Here is a 21,837-nt window from a genome sequence, read left to right as displayed (position 1 = left end):
AGCCAAGCTTGTCCTATTTTATTTTTTCTACATGTATGCAATTCCCTTTTTGATGTTATGAAAAACATGATTTTTGTGTTACTATTTTAACATTTATAACCAAAGATAATTGGTGACTCTGCATCTCCTCTATAATGACTTTCTTCTCAAACCATGTCTGATTAAGACATTGTTTAGGCCATGGTGTCTCAAACTGTGGGTCACGAACCATTAATTTGTTGTGAAATCAATTTAGATGGTTCATAACCAGCATAGTTTCAACAAAAATAGACTAGAATAGACAATAATAGAACATATTGGATTGAATCACAAAGAGTAAGGGTAAGTAGGATTTCAGAAAGCACATGTTTGAATTATGTATATTGGACATGTAAACATACATCTGTGTATAATGAGATACAACATAAAATATAAGGTCAAAGCCAAAGAAAGGAGATGCCATTGTTGCCTTTAAAACAATCAATATAAAGTATGCTATGAATAATTTATAAAATGTATATTCTAAAATCATTTCAAATTTCATGTAGAGTTTACTCATGTCAATGTAATGCTGTTAAAGATAGTTACATCAAAACAAGTACAGGACAGGTGTGGCTACCAAGAATGTAGCATTTCAAGGCCGGGTGTCTAACATTCCTGCAGCCTACATCCACAAGAACTAGAAGAGCTATTTATTCCACACACACCCCGTTTTTTCTATTGGGTGTAATGGTTTTACAAAATTCCCCCTCCGTTTTTGAAGTTTCCAATTCCTTATTTAGAAAAGAACTATATTTATTTGCTTCTGAGAACTTTCCAGGAGAACTGGGTAGTGTGAGTCTACAAGAAGCTACAGAAAGTGGAGAGGGGCTCCACAGTCAGACTGAATTCCAGCTCTGTCACTCACCATAGAGAAGGGCATGGCTTCCTTGATCAGAGGTTGAGAATTATAATGTGACCACATCAGGCAGTGGTCAGGTTAAACAAAGTTGTCAAGCTGCTGCCACAGGGCAGAACTCCAGAAAAGATGGCCTCAATCAAGTTTTGCTCGGGCCTTTCTGTCACCATCAAGACCTGTGCACCTGCCTTCACTGTTTAACATTGCTGTCCCCCATATCTCTTGGTCCTCAGTGAAATTTCTTACAAACACTCATGAAAAGTTTTGGTTGCCATGACTTGACTTCTTCTCATCTCAGGCCTCTACTATCTCTGCCCAGTCCTCCCTCCCTCCCTTCCTATCACATTCCCTATTTTTCTTTCATGCTGATTCTACTCCACACATTCTCTAGCTCTGAATACTGAGGAAAAAGTTTGAACTCTAGGTAAGGCCTATGTCTGTGAGAGAAAGTCATCTCTTCCCTTCATCAGCTAAACTACCCCCAGAGCCTTCTTCTGTCTGTAAGTGCTGCATCAAAATGTAGGGTAGTGTGGCCCCCACCTGGTAAATGTTAGAAAAAGAGGTACATCTGCATATGTTGGGAAGTATAACCCAAGACTTATTTTTTTAATGTGACAATATAAAATTCAGTGCTCATCAGAATAGAAACAAAAAATGATATTATTTGCAATTAATTTTAGGTCATCTGATGGTGATAAAAGAATTGCATGCCTCTGTGACGGGAACCACAAACATTTCAACACTCCTGTGTACTTCTACTTTTGCTAAGTCACTCACCCCACTTGGCTCTGATTTTCATGGGAAATACAGAACTTGCTGAGGTATGAAGGGGCCAAATAAACTGGCTCCTGTCACCCATTAGCAAACTTTGGCCTTTGTATCCCTCAAATCACCTCCAAATTATCTAATTTCTCCCTCTCTAACACAGCGCTTCCCACCATAGTGGCTAAAAAGCTAGACATTCCCATGGAAGCAAGGCTACAAGCTATTCATGGCTGGCATTCCTCCCTGCTCACCAAGCCTGCTCAGTGACACGACACTTCATGGACATCTAATCTAACTATCCCTGGAGCCAAGCCTGCTGGCTTCTTGAAGGCTCATTGTGTTCTTCTGACATTCAGTACATGATATCCACACAACCAAAGCTCAAAGGAAGAACTGACCCTCTTGATTCAAGCACTTTCCCATCACAGGACCTTGGGGTTTTTTCTTCTGGTGTGCTGTGCCCCACTCACTGCTCTCTCTATAGTCCATAACCTCTCTAGGCTCCAAACTAGTTGCTACATGATTGGGAGAGCATCACTGGGCATGGCCTGGGCCACTGTCTAGCAGAGACACTCAGCCTAAAGAGAAGATCATAGGAAAGAGAGAAGGAAGCATCATATAGAGAAAAAAGCCATGAGGAGACCAAACAGGGAGGAGTGGCCAGACAAGAATGCTTGGCTCCCCAACTAGTAATTACTCACTTGTAGAAAAGTACCTAAAATAGCAAGTTAACTCTAAGTTGCACATGAGTAAAAGAGTGAGAATTCTTGTTCCCTCAGTACTTGGAGCTGCTGTGGGAGAAGATGAAGGGTCCTGACTTCCAAAGCGATATCCTTCCTCCAGAAGCCGCATCAGCCAACCTTGTAGGTACCATCTGTATACAGCACTTAGTCCCATCAACCTTGCTAGTTTTCCCACTAGTTGAATGGAGTGAAAGCTACATCCAACTGAAGGCACAGGAGAGGTAGAGCAGATAATGGCTTTGTTGTATTAGCTTCATCTTTTGGTGAAGACTGGAGGAAACTACCCAGGGAAATCATGCTGAGAGAGCAGACTCACATGCTGCTATATTGGCAATGACAAGACTAGGGCTGGGCCATGGCAAGACAGGTGACCCTAGAGGACAGCAGAAGATATGAACTCAAACTAATTCTACTCAAATGTATGCCTGTCGTTAACTGTCTCAGATTCCCCTGTCCTAAATGAGAATAATTTGGAGATAAACTAAATCTAAGATACAGCAAAGAAATGAAATAAGTATCCAGGCTGAAAATGGAGCTCAAGAGGAATTACAGAGGCACAGAGAGCCTGTGTTGATGAACAGGTGTCTGCTGTTATTGTAATCAAAGTAGGGCAGGACTCAAGTCACATGTGCACCCCAGATTAGTACTCATTCAAATCCACCTGAGTTGGGAAGTCCTCCAGGATGAAGTTGACTTTTACAGTGAGTTGAAATTCTGCCCATCAGAGTCACATAGATCAGGGTACGAAGAAAACCCCTCCAGTACTAAGGATTTCCCCATGCTCTGCCCATATGAGATCCTCCACCCGATCCTTGTGTGTCATGGTTTTGGGACAATTTTCAATCCTACTGAGCATATTTGAAGAGTTCTAGATGGTCCTACTCCTGGCTACCAACCCTCAGGCTTCTCTGGACCCATGGCATACTATCAACCTTTGATGCTCATACCAACATAAACAACATTCAGGAGTGGGGAAAAAAATGGGTTGGTGATTAAAATCACCTGCTGCTCTTGCAGAAGACTCCTTTTCAGTTCTCAGCACCTACATCATAGAACAACTGTTTGTTCCAGAGAGTATCTGATGCCCTGTGACCTAGTCACCTGCAGATAAGTGGTGCATGTAAACTCATCTAAACACACACATCAAAAATAAATCCTTTTAAAAACAACCAAAAAGACAATATGTTCAGTCCACTGAATTTGGTCATGATTGGAAGTGATCTCTTTCCTAAAAATGAATTCTTTGGAATTCATCAAAGGCACACTTTTCCCCCAAGCAAACTACCAAAGCACTAGAAGAGATTAAAACACAACAACGATATAGTTTCTTTGCTTTTCCTGGAAAAATCACAGCACAGGGGGCGGGGTGGAGAGAAAAGAATTTTTCAACAGATGTGTATAAAAGCCAAACAAAAGCTTGAGTAGTCTCATTCCCACACTGAAGCATACTTGCTAATGGATGTGGATCCCAGGAATACCTTTGGCCTGGATCAGTCTTCATTCAAACATTCATTGTCACCAAAGCTATCTCCTTAAACTGAAAAAAAAAAAAAAAAGCAAATGACACTTTGGCCTCACCTACAAATGACATCAACTAAGTACTACTTGGGGCAAGTGGGGTTTGCAGGATGTTTTTGTTTCATTTCTGTTGCTGTGATAAAATAACCTGCCTGACAAAAAGCGACTAAGGGAAAAGAGATTTATTTCAGCTCATAATTCCAGGTTACAATCACTGTAGAGAGAGAAGTCAAGTCAGGAACCTCAGGGACAAATGATACATGCTCAACTGCCTATGATCAGCTAGACTTCTATACTCTTACACAGTTCATAAACCCTGCCTAGAGAATGGTGTCACCCACAGTGGGATGGGTTGTCATATAACTATTAACTTAATTAAGACAATCCCCCATAGACCCATCTACACGGCAATCCAATACAATATAAACAACCCTTCAATGAGACTTTCTACCCAGATAATCCTAGATGTATCAAGCTGATAAGTATAGCTTGTCATCACACTAGATTTGCATTCAGAAAAAAGTCCTGACAGCCAATAGGTTCTCATCCCCTATAGTATGCTGGTAAGTAAAAGAGCGATCATGAAATTTTGAAGCATAGCCTGGTAAGCCATACTAGCATGGTCCTGCTCCCTGTGAAGCTGGTCATTGCTCTTGTTTTGATGCAGATCCTGGAAAAGTTGACAGTCACAGCCTTCTAGTCTGCAGGTCCTGTGTTGATGAACAGGTGTCTGCTGTTATTGTAATCAAAGTAGGGCAGGACCCTCCCACCCACCATCTCCCAGGGAAATTGTATCAATGGCTTTACTTTCCTGTTCAACCAGAAGAGACCACAAGTATCAGAGAACAAGAGTGACTCCTACAAGTCAGAGCTGACCGCCAGCCTCTGTGGGGGAAGACCACATGACCACCTGATACCTAACTAATAGACTCTCAGTGCAGAGAGCTAAAGCGACACGTCTGCGTCAAAGTAGGGGCAAAAAGCTACATCTAGGGGCTGACCTGGGAACAACCAGCTTCCCAGGCCCATGTCTGGGAATTTTCCTTTTCCAAATATGAGAGCAATAAAAATAGGTAGGGAGCAGTAAAAATAGGTAGGCAGGAAGGCCAAACTATGTTTGCAAAAGCCCCGAGTCTGGGTTTGAAACACCCGCTCCCACCATTTATTTCAAGGCTAAGAATAATGGAAGGACTCAGGAATTCTGGCTTGCTCCCAGGGTGTGAGCACACTTGGATTCAAGAGCACAAGGCTGGGCATGCCCACACGAAACCCGCTGGAGCTGGTCAGAAGTGTCAGGAGCCTTTAGAGAAATGAATGAGCCACCGATTAAGAAATGCAGCTGCTGACAAGCAGGAATTGCCCTGTAAAACGTCTCAAGGTGTCGGTGATGGAAATGCACTTTGCAGCCACTCAGCAGGCAAGACAGGGCTGCCCCACTCACTGCCAAACCCTGCAACAGCTGCCCAAGCCTGCAACAGCTGCCCAAGCCTGCGGCGGGAAACATCCATCCAGCTGGGCCTTGGGACAAGACCACCAGGCAACTCAACAAGGGCAATCAAAAAAAAATAAAAATAAAAATAAAAGAAGAAGAATGAAATGAATTGTGTCCAGCTTATCACTGCAACCAAACAACTTCTTTCCACATGTGTGACTCCTGCAAACACGTTGCAGGAACGTGGGGCAAAGTGCATCTTCCAAAATTCATATGCTTAAGTCCTAATTCCACGATTCTCGGAATGTTGGGCACCAATAGCAAGGTTATTGTGGTGAAATGAGGTCAGCCGGGCAGGGCCTACTCCAATGTGACTGACTGTGTAGAAGAAGAAAAGATCGGAACATAGATAGGCACCAAGCAAAGACCATGTGAGGACACAAGAAGGCGGCAGACATCTGTGAGCCAAGAAGAGAGGCCCCAGGAGAAATCAGCTCTGCCAACACCTTACTCTCAGAATTCTGGACTCTGGAAACGTGAGACCATAAATTTCTGTTGTTTAAGCCACCCAGCCTCTGGCACTTTGGTATGGCAGGTCCAAAAGACCAATACACTTGTTTAGCCATCCTGTGTGTTTAATAAGAATTGATGGACACTTCCTTCTGTGAGAGGGAAGCAGAGAGAGTCAACGCCACGATCACATCTGAAGTCTGGCATCTCAGAAAAGCAGGCCAGCCGAGTCTCTGGAGATCTAGATGCGTGAAATGCCAGCCCTTTACACTCCTCATTTCCCAGAATTCCCACAAGAACACAGAGACAGTCACATAACTAGCCCTGTTCTTTAGAAAGGAAAACAAGATTTATAGGTAAGAGATGTCTCAGATTAGGAGTCTTTCTAGAAGAAGTGCAATTAAATTCCAGGTTTGGCTGGTTTCATATTTATGTTTGTCCCTCCAACTAAAAGCAGTGATTTAAGTTCAAGAAAGTATAAATCCCCCAAGTGATCAAGATATCTAATCATGAAAAGGCATGTGCTTACATGGCAGCAAATGTCCTAGACACAGGTATCTAAGGGGATATGGGTTTATGTGGGCTACAGCTTGCAGTCATGTGTTGTTCAAGAACAAGATTCATCTATACTTGTCCCACAACAACCATCATGCATGAACACACAGAGAAAGATGTGCACTCTTTAAACTGCCCTTCCTGCCACTAGCCGGATTCTAGCAGGTATTACTGTCGAGAAGCTGCATAAAAAGGGATTGGTTGGCAGGTTCCCAAAGACTGATTTTAGCTTTGACTATCTACAGCTCTTGAATTTCTATGGAGGCCTGAAAATATACACAACACTCTGGCACAATGCTTCTAGAACATTCTACAGAGTCAAGGTCAGAGCATTCACACCGGATATTCAATGAGCTCAACCTCGCTTTGCACAAACACAGCAATCTGGCTAGCAAACGTGGAGGAGACTGCCCAGGAATGGCCTTGGCCAGTCGAGAGCAAGGCCCCTCAGGGCTGGACTAAAAGTTCACTGTTTGTTCTCATTTGCTCAGACCCATGGAAGGAAGTGTAGAAAGGCTCGGCTGGCAGTTCGGCACCATCTCCATTCACCCCAGCTGAGGTGGGACAAGTAGTTCTGCCATATGACCCTGCCAAGGAGCTTATGACAAAGGCCAGGCTGATGGCTCAGAGCCCCTGAGCTATCTGGCTCCAGATGGAAGCCACTCTTGTTAGCTTAGCCCTGTCCTGAGATGACGGAAGGAGGAAGAGAGTGGATGGAGGAGGGAAAGATAGATGGCAGGCCTCTGGATCAGTTCCCCCTCAGGAGAGTCTCTTATCCCATTCTAGCCTAGGCCCCGACCTTAGAACCACACTTAACCCTGGACCTAAGCACCTTTGTTAACTTCTGGTTTCCCCCAAATCCAGGACCCTGGGTTTGAAAGAAAAGAAAATCCACGTCTGGACAGGATCACTTAGCCAGAGAGCTTCAGCTGAGTTCTTAACTGTAACTTCTGCATGAGGCATATTCTATCCCTGCCGAGGCTGGTCAGAAGCTCTTCTGATAGGCTCCCATGACATCTAAGTTAATTGTTTTATATATATGTGTATATATATATATATATATATATATATATATATATATATATATTTGTTGCTAAGCTGCTCAAGCTGACCTCGAATTCACTTTGTACAGGCAGGTCTGAACTCATGATTTTTCCATCTCAGGTTGCACTACTAGATCCAGGTGTGTGTGTGTGTGTGTGTGTGTGTGTGTGTGTGTGTGTAGCTATGCACACACAATGAGAGGCCAGAGGAAGACATCAAATGTCCCACTCTGTCACTCTTTCATTCCCTCGAGACAGTCTCTCGCTGAAACTGGAAACTAGTCTTCAGTCCCTGTCTGCACCCTACTCCACTCCAGCCTACAGCACGAGGGGTTTCAGGTATATGCACAGCCATGCCCAACATTTTACATGGGCTCTGGGAATCTGAACTCAGGTCCTCATGGTTGGGCTGCAGGCTCTCTCACACATGTGAACCATCTCCACTGTTGCAGTAGTTCTTATGGTACTGTTTAAACCTATCTGTGTACTTGCTGCTATGGTTTGTCGCATGGAGATTCAACTGCTGGAAGCATCTCCTCCAAGGCAGTATTGTCAAAGAGGAGGGCCTTGTCTCAAGGTGAGCTCTAATGAGAGCTAATTAGGCTAAGTGGGGAGTACTTTTGGAAGTCTAGATTGGGTTGGCCGGGCTTGGCTGGACTCCTATCCGCTCTCACAGCACTTGTCAAGATGGGGAAAACATGGGGTAAGCTAGACCAGGGCAGTCCAATCAGCTCAGCAAGTTTCTGTCTTCACCAATCAACTTCTCCAGGGGACATATTGGAGACCATTCAGTAGCAACCTTGCTCTTCAACCATGTTTTTAAAAAAAAGAAAAGAAAAGGAAAGGAAAGGAAAGGAAAGGAAAGAAAGGAAAAGAAAAGAAAAGAAAAGAAAAAAGAAAAATCAAGTCCCCACCACAAAACAGCTAGGAAAAAATAATCTTGTTAAACATGAAATTACAAGAGATATTCAAGGGCGTGGGTGGCTGGTGACTATGAGAGATATTCAAGGGCGTGGGTGGTTGGTGACTATGATCTAAATATATTGCGTTTGGGTATAAAATTTTTAAGGAATAAAAAGAAACAAACAGAAAGTGGAGCTGCAGAAAGTTCCTTCAGTAAACTGCCTAGTCTACAGGAGCAAGGACCAAAGTTCAGATTCCAGCACTCGTGTAACACTGTGGCATGGTGCTACATGGCTGCAACCTAGTCTAGGTGAGACAGGGAAGAGAAGATACTCAGAACTTGATGGCCAGCCACCCATGTAGCCAGTTCATAAAACACACTGTCTAAAAAAATGAGGTTGTTAGAACTGCAGATATGGCCCAATGGTTAGGAACACTTACAATTTTCCCAGAGGATGCAAGCTATTTTCCAAATTTTCTTCAGTTCCAAGGAAACTGTGGCCCTTTTCTTGTCTCTGAAAAACGTCTGCACACATGTGCAACACACTCACACAGACATAGACACATGCACAGAAACAGAAACAAATCTTTAAAAAATATAAGCTCTCATTTCTGATAGTGCTTCCCTTACTTTTCCCCTTACTGACAGTTTTTGGTCCGGGAGCCACTCTATGAGATGTTGAATTTAGCTATTATTTCTCCATAGGCAACATTTTCTTTTTTTTTTTTTTAAGACAGAGTAGAGATAGTTTTGGAACTTTATTTTTTTTCTTTTTTTTTCTTTTTTTTTTATTAACTTGAGTATTTCTTATATACATTTCGAGTGTTATTCCCTTTCCCGGTTTCCGGGCAAACATCCCCCTCCCCCCTCCCCTTCTTTATGGGTGTTCCCCTCCCCACCCTCCCCCCATTGCCGCCCTCCCCCCCATAGTCTAGTTCACTGGGGGTTCAGTCTTGGCAGGACCCATGGCTTCCCCTTCCACTGGTGCTCTTACTAGGATATTCATTGCTACCTATGAGGTCAGAGTCCAGGGTCAGTCCATGTATAGTCTTTAGGTAGTGGCTTAGTCCCTGGAAGCTCTGGTTGCTTGGCATTGTTGTACATATGGGGTCTGTGATAGAAGTTTCTTTGTTTCTGATGGCCAGGACAGCTTTGATGAGTAAGGGCCACGTACTTGGTAAAATATTCTCCCGCTTGTTTTGAATTTTGGAAAGAAGCCTGCAGAGCTAGTGCAGCACACCTGCTCCATCCTCACAACTGCTATATGCCTTGATTACCTGGCTACAGTCACGTCTGTGGAGTTTCTCCACCATGAAGTTACTTGAGGATGAGAGAGTATGCTCCAAGTCTTGAGGGCAGAGGATTTACATAAATTGTTTGGAATTATTCCATACAGGTTATTGGTCTGTTTCCTCCAATCTATCTTCCTCCTATCGGTCATTTATTTGCATCAGAATGATCTCCTGGATGTTTGTTTTCTACTTCGGCTTATAACCCATTACTCTCTTATTTATGTTTTCATGTCAGTTACTCCACTTTTAGCCATTGGACACACCTTCAGTGAAATACATAATCCTCTGAAATACTTGTTCTTGCTAGTTATAGGTTTTATTGAACACCGTCTTGTTTATTGATTCAAGAAAATGTTACAGGTTCACCTGGTGTATTTCTTGCCTCTTACCTGAGGCCCAGAAGCAGCCCATAGTTCCTTACCCTAGAGAACTGAATTAGAAACAAATGTCTGGATGCTGGTATGCTTATTGTTACTGAGGCTTCTTCCCATCTAGGCTCTATCAGGTGCCCTGGGTCCCCACCTTCTTACTTATACATGTCCATACCTTTCTATCCATACCTATCTGAATGCATATTACCAGCTATAAGTTCTCTCTGACACCAATATCTTGCACCAAGAAGCATCCTGACCTTACCGCCATGCTTAGTCATAACTTGACTCTCTAACAATAGAAAACCTGACTCCTATTATCTGAACTCATTGACATCTTGTTAATTCTAAAGTATATATAGGAAAGTTCCAAAGCATTTACCTGTTCTTCTAGAACGGTGGGGGTTTTTTGTTTGTTTGTTTGTTTGTTTTTTGGGTTTTTTTTGCTATTTTCATGTCCTTCAAACATGGGATATGTATAAACCAAGTGCAGAACCTCACATGTACCCAGTTGGTGACTCAGTGTGCATACAGCTCATGGGCTGCTGGGATCCCAATCCTACAGTCACTGGTCCCTTGCCACACATCCCAGTGAGCGACAAGAAAGTCGCTGAGTCATCTTTGCTGCCTATGAGGCAATTGCACCAAGCCACAGTGGACTGTCAATTTCACATGGGGATTACAACTTCTGCATTAGAGCATTTCAAGTTGGGGACATTAAAGAAAGAGCCTACAAGAAGCCCTTTGCTTTGAAAGTTTAAAAGATCCTCCTCTCCCAACTCCTGCTTCCTTCACCCTCTGAACAGACAGAGAGTCAGTTACTTGAAGATGCTGTGTACTGAGACCTAGACAAAAGTATTGACAACCCCTTCTCCTAGCTCTCTGGTCCCCACAAGGTATTTTGCCTTCAAGCTTCATCTGACTCATCTTTAGATGATATGCAAAAAGTTTTCCTCCTCAGCAGCTAGTAGCACATGTGGCAGTATCCATGAGGCACAGCATTCCATGCAAGAAGAGTCTGAGAGTTGGGAACTGTGTTGCCACCAAGTAACTGGTTCGCTGAGACTCAGCACTGAGATCCAAGGAAACTAGAGAGCAAGGAGCCATCAGGTCAGTTTGGGAAAGCTCTGGTTCATGGTGCCAGGAAAGATTCCTAGGCAAAGATGGTTTTTGCAGCATCTATATTCAACAAAGGTTATTTCCAAATGCACACCTCATAAATGAACTGTCCAAGGACATCTAATTGAAGCCACTTAGGTCTGTGGTTTTTCTGCCCAAGACTGGGTGCATGTGTATTGACCTCCTAGAGGCTCATGGATCATCACTAGGGCAGATAGCTAGCCTTCAAAATCCTAAGTCACAAGTGTAGTGGCAACAAATGCTACCTATCAGCCCATGATCAAAACAGTATCTCTTGGTCTCACATCCCCCCACCATCTCATTTTAACCCCCTAAAAGTAGGTGCTTTCTAAGCACAAAAGGACTCTGTGTGGAGACCAGGTGCCATCTTGAATCCTATGTATCTATGATACCCCTTAAGGTTGGACAGCTAACCTGGCCCGGTATACCACAGTAGCACCAGGCGGCTGACCCCTTCTAAAATGAAGATGTGGAATCTCTTCCCACAGAGAGGAACTATGATTCTCCCATTCTCTGTTGCTCACTGCCATAAGATGAATCAGCTTCAAGATCTAGAAACCCACTTGCTGATTGGCTTGGTCTGACCAGCAAGCAACCCCTTCTGCTGGCCTCTTGGGTATCTGTCTTCCTCCTGGATCAGCTTAAGGAAGTCTTTATCTGAGTGAGTTCTGACTCCACATGTAGGGTCATCCACAGAAAATTGACTTTTGTCAACCCCACTGAGAGGCCTCATGTGGCTTCATGGCCTCCCATCTCTCGTTGACCTTTAACTGAGCATGTGTTGCGTTCCAGATCTCCACCTGCATGCTGGGTACCCAGAGACATCATGCTCTAGGAAATATCTATTTGGGTTAGCAATCCTAAGTGTAGTAGATGGATATTGTTGACATTTTTGAGTATTTATTATGTACCAAGAACCACGAAAATATAACGCACACTGTTTTATTGAATACTCGCTTTTACAGTATAGAATAGCTTTGATTGTTATAACCAATTTATAGATGAGGATTGTGAAGCAGAGACTGAGAAGGAAGCTTATCTAAGGATCCATCAGGATAAGTGATAGTGATGTCAATACAAATTAAAGTAGGGGAGAATTATTGGGTTATTCGCTGGGAAAGGGAAAAGGAGCAGTAGAAACAGTCTTCAGACTGCAACACAGCTCTATAATCTGCAAAAGAAGAGATAGAATGAACTAAGTTGGCTCAGAAGAGCTCCATACTTCAGTGTATATCTGAAGCAAGCTCAGCAGCTTAACAGAGAGCTTCCATGGGAAAAAATGTATGCAAGGGGTCCTGTCCAGAGAGAAATATCCAGCGCCAATTTCTCCCCACCCCGGTGCCGTTCCCCAGTGTGCTGAGGCATTGACTGCAAGAAGCCTATGCTGCAAAAAACTCAGTTGCTGAAAAGGACCCCAAGTTTCCTGCCACTGAAACCACCCAATTACAGGCTGCCCCTGAAGCTTCTCCCCCGAGTCTCTCTCCACCAGAGATCCGGGCTGCCCACAGCTATCTAGGTGGATCCAAGAACACATGGCTCGCTCGAACCGGGTCTTTCTTTGGCTCCAGAACCGATAGTGTGGTCTATTGGGCTAAAAAGACACATTCACAGATGATCAGGTCTCCACATGCTTTCTTTGCAAGCAGAAAACATGCATGGAATGCAGCCTCATGAGGGAAGGAAAAATTCTTTCCTGCCTATGCAAAGTTCCAACTGAATGACAGATTTGAGACTGACAAAAACAGAAATTAGATTAACCCAAGACAGTCCTTTCCTTCAGAGAGACCACATTCTAAAAGGAACCAGCAACAAGAGAATTACCAGAGTAAGCATAGTATATGAGAGGGAACGCAGTCCCAAGCCATGGGACAAGGGGACTTTTCTTTTTCCAGAAAACTGTCTATCTCATAGATGGATCAAAAGTACTTTTAAATCAGATGCAGAGAGTGTGGTGGACAAATATTCCAGAAGCATGTAGCTTCACTTGTTTTTAGACTTATTTTCAATATTTTTATTTTTGAAATTATTAAAACAATATATTTCTCACTTTCTTTTCCTTTCTCCAAACCTTTCCAGATACTCCTCCCTGTTTGTGCATGCACACATGCACGTGCTTACATATGCATATATGTGTGTATGTGTGTGTTCCTATGTTCCAGTATGTATAATGTTGGTTGTATGTGTGTTTTATTGCATTTGGCTAGCAAATAGTCACTGTGCTCTTCCTATGACAATGAGAAATAGCTCTTGCCTGAAATAAAACAGGCATAACCTAGTTGAAAAGCTACACCAACATTCTATGACCCTATCATAGTAACTCTACAGATTGTCTCACCATGTTTTGTGTTGAGGGAGGTACAAAGTGTCTGTCAAGTTAAAGGTGAGAGGACCAGACTCTTCTTTGAAATGGGCTGAGAAGGTCACTGCCCTACTTTTATTTCTCTCACTGGGACAGACACCTGACAAAGAGCAACCTAGAGACTAGAGCATAATTCCTGTGTTCTAAAATGTACCCTTCTATCCACAGGTGTAGCTCTCACCCTACATCAGAGAGACTTATTATTATAGCAACTGGAGACATCTACAGAAAACCACATATGATCATGAGACAGAGATCAGTGGGGAGCTCAGATCCAACAAATACATCTTCAACATAATTCTTGCACCTAAGACTCAGGGAACATCATGGAAAAGGAGGAGGAAAGATTGTAAGAGACAGAGGACCAGGGCATCTGCCTTGAGATTTTTGTCTCCTAAAAATATTATATTGTGTCTCCTCGAAATGCCTCAGCAATATGGCTGCCTAAGTAAAACCTAAACAGTAAAAATAACAATATGCAAAATCAAGAGCAAGAAAGAATGAATGCACATTTGCTCGCTTACTATCAGCTACACTTACACTTTCTTATACTATTCAGGACACCCTGCCTAGGGAATGACACCACTCATAATGGGCTAGGCCTTCCTATCTTAACTAACAATCATACATGCCCACTGCCTAACATGATCTAGATAATTCCTCACTGAGCCTCTCTTCCCAAGTGACTCTTAAGTTGTGGCAAGTTGACAACTGAAACCTAAGCTGCATATTACAGCACAAACACATGAACTGAAGATATTGCTATGATTCCTATTCAAAACAGAACCTGTCATGTATCATGCATTCATATCTTGTCAACCTGTAAAAATGTCTATGCTCTCCCCCAGATCCTGAGGGCTTACTCCATTTTTGCACCAGGTTGACATCAAGATTGTTTCTTCTAATCTGGTCTATATGCCAAGGAAACCTCACATCTGTGGTTCGATGATGCCCTGATATAAAGACCTGAGAAGATAAGATATTATTGACCACTACACACTCAGCTTCCCATGGTGGAATGAGTACTATGTGGTTATACACAGTCTTGGCTTTTAAAAAAAAGGGTGGGGGACAAATTTTACCAAAAGCGATCTACAGATTCAATGCAATCCCCAACAAAATTCTAATCCAATTCTTCATAGAGTTAGACAGAACGATTTGCAAATTCATCTGGAATAACAAAAAATCCAGGATAGCTAAAACTATCCTCAACAATAAAAGGACTTCGGGGGGAATCACTATCCCTGAACTCAAGCAGTATTACAGAGCAATAGTGATAAAAACTGTATGGTATTTGTACAAAGACAGGCAGATAGACCAGTAGAATGGAATTGAAGACCCAGAAATGAACCCACACACCTATGGGCACTTGATTTTTTACAAAGGAACCAAAACCATCCAATGGAAAAAAGATACCATTTTCAGCAAATGGTGCTGGTTCAACTGGAGGTCACATTTAGAAGAATGCAGATCGATCCATGCTTATCACCCTGTACAAAGCTTAGGTCCAAGTGGATCAAGGACCTCCACATCAAACCAGATAAACTCAAACTAATAGAAGAAAAAGTGGGGAAGAATTCAAACACATGGGCACTGGAGAAAATTTCCTGAACAAAACACCAATGGCTTATACTCTAAGATCAAGAATCGACAAATGGGATCTCATAAAACAACAAAGCTTCTGTAAGACAAAGGACACTGTTATTAGGACAAAATGGCAACCAATAGATTGGGAAAAGATCTTTACCAATCCTACAATTGATAGAGGGCTTATATCCAAAATATACAAAGAACTCAAGAAGTTAGATTGCAGGGAAACAAATATCCCTATTAAAATGGGATTCAAGGGGTTGGGGATTTAGCTCAGTGGTAGAGCACTTGCCTAGCAAGCTCAAGGCCCTGGGTTCAGTCCTCAGCTCCTAAAAAAATGGGGTTCAGAGCTAAACAAAGAATTCACAGCTGAGGAATATTGAGTGGCTGAAAAGCACCCAAAGAAATGTTCAACATCTTTAGTCATAAGGGAAATGCAAATCAAAACAATCCTGAGATTCCACCTCACACCAGTCAGAATGGCTAAGATCAAAAACTCAGGTGACAGCAAATGCTGGCAAGGATGTGGAGAAAGAGGAATGCTCCTCCACTGTTGGTGGGATTGCAGACTGATACAGCCATTCTGGAAATCAGTCTGGAGGTTCCTCAGAAAATTGGACATTGAACTGCCTGAGGATCCAGCTATACCTCTCTTGGGCATATACCCAAAGGATGCCCCAACATACAACAAAGACGCGTGCTCCACTATGTTCATAGCAGCCTAATTTATAATAGCCAGAAGCTGGAAAGAACCCAGCTGCCCTTCAACAGAGGAATGGATACAGAAAATGTGGTACATCTACACAATGGAATACTACTGAACTATCAAAAACAATGACTTTATGAAATTCATAGGCAAATGGATGGAACTGAAAAATATCATCCTGAGTGAGGTAACCCAATAACAGAAAAACACACATGGTTTGCACTCATTGATAAGTGGATATTAGCCCAAATGCTTGAATTACCCTAGATGCACAGAACACATGAAACTCAAGAAGGACAATCAAAATGCGGATGCTTCACTCCTTCTTTAAAAGGGGAACAAGAATACCCTTAGGAGGGGATAGGGAGGCAAAGTTTAGAACAGAGACTGAAGGAACACCCATTCAGAGCCTGCCCCACATGTGGCCCATACATATACAGCCACCAAACTAGATAAGATGGATGAAGCAAAGAAGTGCAGGCAGACAGGAGCCGGATGTAGATCTCTCCTGAGAGACACAGCCAGAATACAGCAAATACAGAGGCGAATGCCAGCAGCAAACCACTGAACTGAGAATGGGACCCCCATTGAAGGAATCAGAGAAAGGACTAAAAAAGCTGAAGGGGCTTGAGACCCCCATATGAACAACAATACCAAGCAACCAGAGCTTCCAGGGACTAAGGCACTACCCAAAGACTATACATTGACTGACCCTGGACTCTGACCTCATAGATAGCAATGAATATCCTAGTAAGGGCACCAGTGGAAGGGGAAGCCCTTGGTCCTGCCAAGGCTGGACCCCCAGTGAATGGGATTCTTGGGAGGAGGGCGGTAATGGGGGGAGGGTGGGAAGGGGAACACCAATATAGAAGGGGAGGGGGAGGAGTTAAGGGGATGTTGGCCTGGAAACCGGGAAAGGGAATAACATTTGAAATGTAAATAAGAAACACCCAATTTCATAAAGATGGGAAAAAGGGGGGGGGGACAAGGTATGCATTGCATTGCAGCAACAGAATTAGAGCAACTTCTTAGCTGCTTCTTTCCAGCAAGTGCAATAGTTATGAAAATGTTTTTTTTAAAAGAAGTTGCATTTCTTCTTATAAAATTTCACATTTCATTCTAACCCAAAGCTGGTGACCCTCAGCCTTGAAAAGAGATAAATAGAATGAAAGATGAATCCCCAGTGAAGGAGCAGGAGGTGGAGTGCTGCATGTGCTCTTGATCACATGACCACAGAGCTCTATTTGTAGGAATGTCACCAACATGCTCTCCCTGGTCCACCTACAAGACATGGAGATGAGGCTGGTGTGGGAAAATTGCCAACAGAACACCAGTGTTATGTCTTCTCTGCATAGGCTGGGACACAGAAGTCTCTTTGTACTCAGGCTTTGTGTCAAGTGAGATGCACATGGGTCCAAGGCTGTCAGCAACCATTTCCTCAGCTCTAGGACAGAGAAGTCCACAGAACAAATCCAGAAACAAGTGGGGAGCTAAGCCAAGGGCTTGAGTGAACAGAGGTGATGATGTCATCTTAGCAAGGCCTCTTCCCTAGTTCTTGAATCTAATAATAATAAGCCTCCTTCTTTGCTTAAGACACTATGTATTTCTCATTTGCATCTAAAAGTATTTTTTCTACAGTTCCATTTTTCTCCGGGTACTTGTCTTTCAGTTATATCTGGCTTCCTATGGGTCCTTGACTCACTTCAAAAAGAAGAAAGGCTATCATGAAGAACACAGGTCCATCTTATCCTAGGGCATTCTCATGGGAAAGGGAAGCTTTCCCCTTTCCTCCTGGGTCTGTTCTTCCAAAGTGTGGCAACAACTGGAAAGTAACGACAGCTCACCCGGTAAGTATCTCTATGCAGGACCAATGCCACCCCCAACACCTCTGCCCCAGGTTCCCCACAACAGTAAACAGTACCCGACCCCAAAGTGTGCACATACTTCAGAGAGAAGCTTGGGGTACTCTCAGAGGAGAGTTACACACTAAATGCAGGCCAGCACAGATGCTGCACTGGCCACACCCCTAATCTCCCAGGGTGCTGCTGGTCAGCTCCTCTCTTTCTTGGAAGATGCTAGTATCGATATGTCAACAGGAAACCATCCTTTAATCACTGAAAAGGCATTCTTGATTACAAAAATGAGATCAACCTTGGCCTCTAGGGCTTCTGAAAGATAAGCAGTAGTGTTTGGAAGCATTTAACAATGCTGAGCCTGCAGTCACAACTTGGGGCAGACTACACACATTTTAGACCAATACAAAACCCAAGGCTTCAGGCATCAAGGTCTGAGACAAGAAGATCTAAACAGGATAATGGGGTCAAAGGTCAAAGATGTTGCAGGAAAAAGTGCTGAGTAGGTCTGTGAGTAGCCATCACTACAAGGAACCAAGCAAGAAATGTGTTACACTGTATACTGTCCTGTAGGATTGGTGCCTTCTACATTTTGAATACAAAGCACCTTCCCTGTGAGGTTTGACCCATAAAACGAATGGTATTTTATGTTTCCAGTCCTTGAATATGTCACTCATTTGCACAACCACTCAAAAAAGCTATAGGTTGCAGCACAGTTGGGGTTGACAATGGCTATGCCCCCTTCCAACATGTCACCATGACACCAAGGCTACTACATGTTTCAGTTTATTGGCCACCAATATTAACATAATATTTGCAGCTCAGCTTGCAACAGTACCAGTTGCTAAACATGGTGAGTGTCACCATTTGAGGTACCAAACCAACCAGCCAATGGCATGGCTCTATGTCCCATGTGTATTCCAGAAAGGGCTCCCCTCGGTTCATTTGTTGTCCAAGCACTTATGTACAAGACACTCTTCTAAAAGTGAAAGTAACAAAGATCCCAATGCTTAGAGAGTGTGTGTCCCAGTGGAAGGAGAACGACATCAAAAAATAACCATATTATTGTAGATACCAGATAACAAAATAGACTATTTTAGATTCTGATGCCAAAAGAAATCAATAACTTCCTTAGGATGATACAGGGTTATAAGCACTATCTGGTTGTGAGGGTAAGGGAAGTTAGGGTGCTGTAGAGAACATAGTTAAGGAACTAAACAGGGTGGCTCATTGAGAAGGGAAACACTGAGGGGTACTATAAGAAAGCAAGGGACCAGATGAAATTGGGTATATTCAGGGTAGCATCCTGAGTGAGGTAACCCAGATCCGGGAAGACAAGCATGACGTGTATTCACTCACCAGTGAATTAGCTATAAAGTAAAGGATAGCCGTGCTACAATCCACAGGCCCAGAGAGGCGAAGTAACAAGAAGGTCTCAACAACGGGTGCATGGATCTCCCCAGGAAGGGGAAATTGAACAGATTTCATGGGTGGACTAGGGACAGGTGGGGATGAAAACAGGAGGGATCAGAAGGGGGAGGAATGGAGGGAGAGGGTATTAGGAGAGATAACTGGAATTGAGAGGTTTCTCCAGGGTAAGGTAGAAACCTAGAACAACGGAAATTCTATGAAGGTGACCCTGGTGAAGACTCTTAGTAATGGGAAATACTAAGCCTGAGCCAGCCATATTCTGTAACCATGCAAGGCTTCCAGTGGAGGGACTGGGACACCAATCCAGCCACACAGCTTTTGTCCTATCATTTGTCCTGCTTGTAAGATGTGTTAGGGTAATGGTGGTACAGAACTTGTGGGAGTGGCCACCCAATGACTGTCCAACTTGAGACTCACACCATGAGAGGGAGCCCACCCCTGACACTGTCTGGATGGCCAGGAACCAGGGGACTGGATAGTCCAGAGAACTAATATAGAACCAAATACAAGTGGGGGAAAAAAGTCAATGAAATGATTCCTAATGATATTCTGCTGTAATTAGAGCCCAGAGCCCAGAATAATAATCATCAGAGAGGCTCCATCCAGCAACTAATGAAAACAGATGCAGAGACCCACAGCCAAACATTAGGTGAAGCTTAGGGAATCCCATGGAAGAGATTAAGGAAGGACTGGAGGAGCCAGAGAGGTCAGAGACAGCATAAGAACACAGCCCACAGAATCAACTTAACCAGGGCACATAGGGGCTCACAGAGACTGAAGCAGCAACCACAGAGCCTGGCCCTCTGTATCTAGGCCCTCTGTATATGTGTATGGTTGTATAGCTTGGTGTTCTTGTAAGACTCCTAAAAGTGGGGACAGAGGATGTCTCTGGCTCTCTTATCTGTTTTGGGGACCCCTTTTTCCTACTGGGTTGCATTGCCCAGCCTTGATATATACCTAGTCTAATGGTAACTTGAGATGTCATGTTCAGTTGATATCCCCGGGGAGGTCTGCTCTTTTCTGAAGGGATTTGGAGGGAAAAAAAGAGGTGGTGGATGAGGAAGGGGGAAGAGTGGAGGGAGAGGAAACTGTGATATGAATGTAATATATGAAAGAAGAAAAATTAATAAATTTAATTTGGAAAAAAAGAAAGAAAAGGAATAAGCCGAGGAGACACAGAGAGAGGATACTCTGTTAAAGAAAAAGAATAGACTAAGCAAAGGTCTTGAGGTAGAGTGTGCCTGCAAGGGGTAGCCAAGGGAAGAGAGGATCTTTGACGAGGACAGAATAAGTAAAGGAAAGTTGATGAACAAGGGCTGGAGAGAAGTAAACCATTCCCACCAGTGCAGGCCCTTTGTGTCCAGTGGCCTTCCTCTACCCTTAGGTCTTGCCATTTTATCAGGCCGTAAAGTCCAGAGCCCAACCACTACCCTGAAGGTCAGCAGCATGGAGCAGCTACCTCTTCCCTTAGTGCTCGAGCAGGGGCCACCTTACCTCACCATGGTGGCTGCCTATGCCCCCATCAGGACTGACAAGCGTGAAGAATTGAATCCAACCCAGAAACATCAGCTCACAGATCCAAGCTCCTGGGACCTCCCAATCAAAAGCTGGCACGGGTGAGGCAGAGGCAAGCCAGGCTCAGGACAAGGAGTTCTCACCTCCTGCATAGTGGGGGCCCCCAGGCCGTTCAGCCAGGACTTCCCAGGGCCAATCAGACAAAAGACAGCCAAGGCCTGACAGCCAGAATATTAGAGCCCCAGGAGGCATCTGAGGCAAAGCTCCCCAGCTGCTCAGCACAACTGAATCAGCCCTTCTCAGAAGGAAGGAGCATGTTAGCATGCCCCAGGCATGCCAGGAGCTCCTTGGATCCACAATTCCTCCCATGACTCCCCAACTCCTGGGAGAGTTTAAATTGCTCTATTTATTGCCATCCAAGATTTTTGCTTGGCAGACCCCGGAGATGGTTGACCCAAACCAACAGTGACAAGTGGCCACACTCAGTCAGCAAACACCATTCTGGCTGCCATCTTTCAACACCCCTGCTTTCTGCTTTCTCCCTTCTCTCTTACACTCAGATGTCCTCTCCATGCCACAGGAAAACAGAGCCCCAAAATACCCCCAGAGGACTAAGCTATTAGGAGATGTTTTGATGACTCACTAGATGATGGAGAAGTTACCAGCTATCTCTCTGGACCCAAGTCCCTTTCTAAGATTAAGGGCTTACAAGCATCATGATAAGAGCAGACACAATAATTTTTAGGCTACAGAGACAACTGACTGCTCGGCCATAAGAGCGAAGGAAGGACTCTGAACCACAAAGAACTGAAGATCCAAGTTGCTCCTCAGAGGTGGTCATAAAAATAAGAGTGGATAAGAAAGGAAGAGACACTAGATTCACACTTTGCCCTCCAATGGATGAAGAACATAGGGTTAAAATTTTAAAAGGATTGGGAGGGAATAGAGAGGCAAAGTTTAGAACAGAGGCAGAAGGAACACCCATTCAGAGCCTGCCCCACATGTGGCCCATACATATACAGCCACCAATCTAGATAAGATGGATGAAGCAAAGAAGTGCAGACTGATAGGAACCAGATATAGATATCTCCTGAGAGACACAGCCAGAATACAGCAAATACAGAGGCGAATGCCATCATTAAACCACTGACCTGAGAATGGGACCCCCGTTGAAGGAATCTTAGAAAGGACTGAAAGAGCTTGAAGGGGCTTGAGACCCCATATGAACTATAA

At 43.7% G+C, this 21,837-nt stretch overlaps 1 long non-coding RNA gene across 2 annotated transcripts in view; it reads right to left on the bottom strand.

The window, feature by feature from the left end:
* The window catches only part of LOC134479337 (uncharacterized), a 96,324-nt gene extending 75,543 nt beyond the window's left edge, over positions 1 to 20,781 (bottom strand). Inside the window, exons 1-2 of one of the 2 annotated variants that reach the window (XR_010052522.1) lie at positions 20,584 to 20,781; positions 3,835 to 3,922 (exon numbers count right to left, since the gene is read on the bottom strand). This is a non-coding gene — a long non-coding RNA (uncharacterized LOC134479337). Of the gene's footprint in view, positions 1 to 3,834; positions 4,154 to 20,583 lie in introns of those variants that run through there. The other variant, XR_010052523.1, reaches the window with a different exon arrangement.
* Between the last annotated feature and the right edge of the window lie 1,056 nt (positions 20,782 to 21,837).

The sequence above is a fragment of the Rattus norvegicus genome, chromosome 6 (assembly GCF_036323735.1).
Source record: "Rattus norvegicus strain BN/NHsdMcwi chromosome 6, GRCr8, whole genome shotgun sequence".
Taxonomy (NCBI): Eukaryota; Metazoa; Chordata; class Mammalia; order Rodentia; family Muridae; genus Rattus; species Rattus norvegicus.
This window is presented reverse-complemented; position numbering and strand designations above follow the sequence as displayed.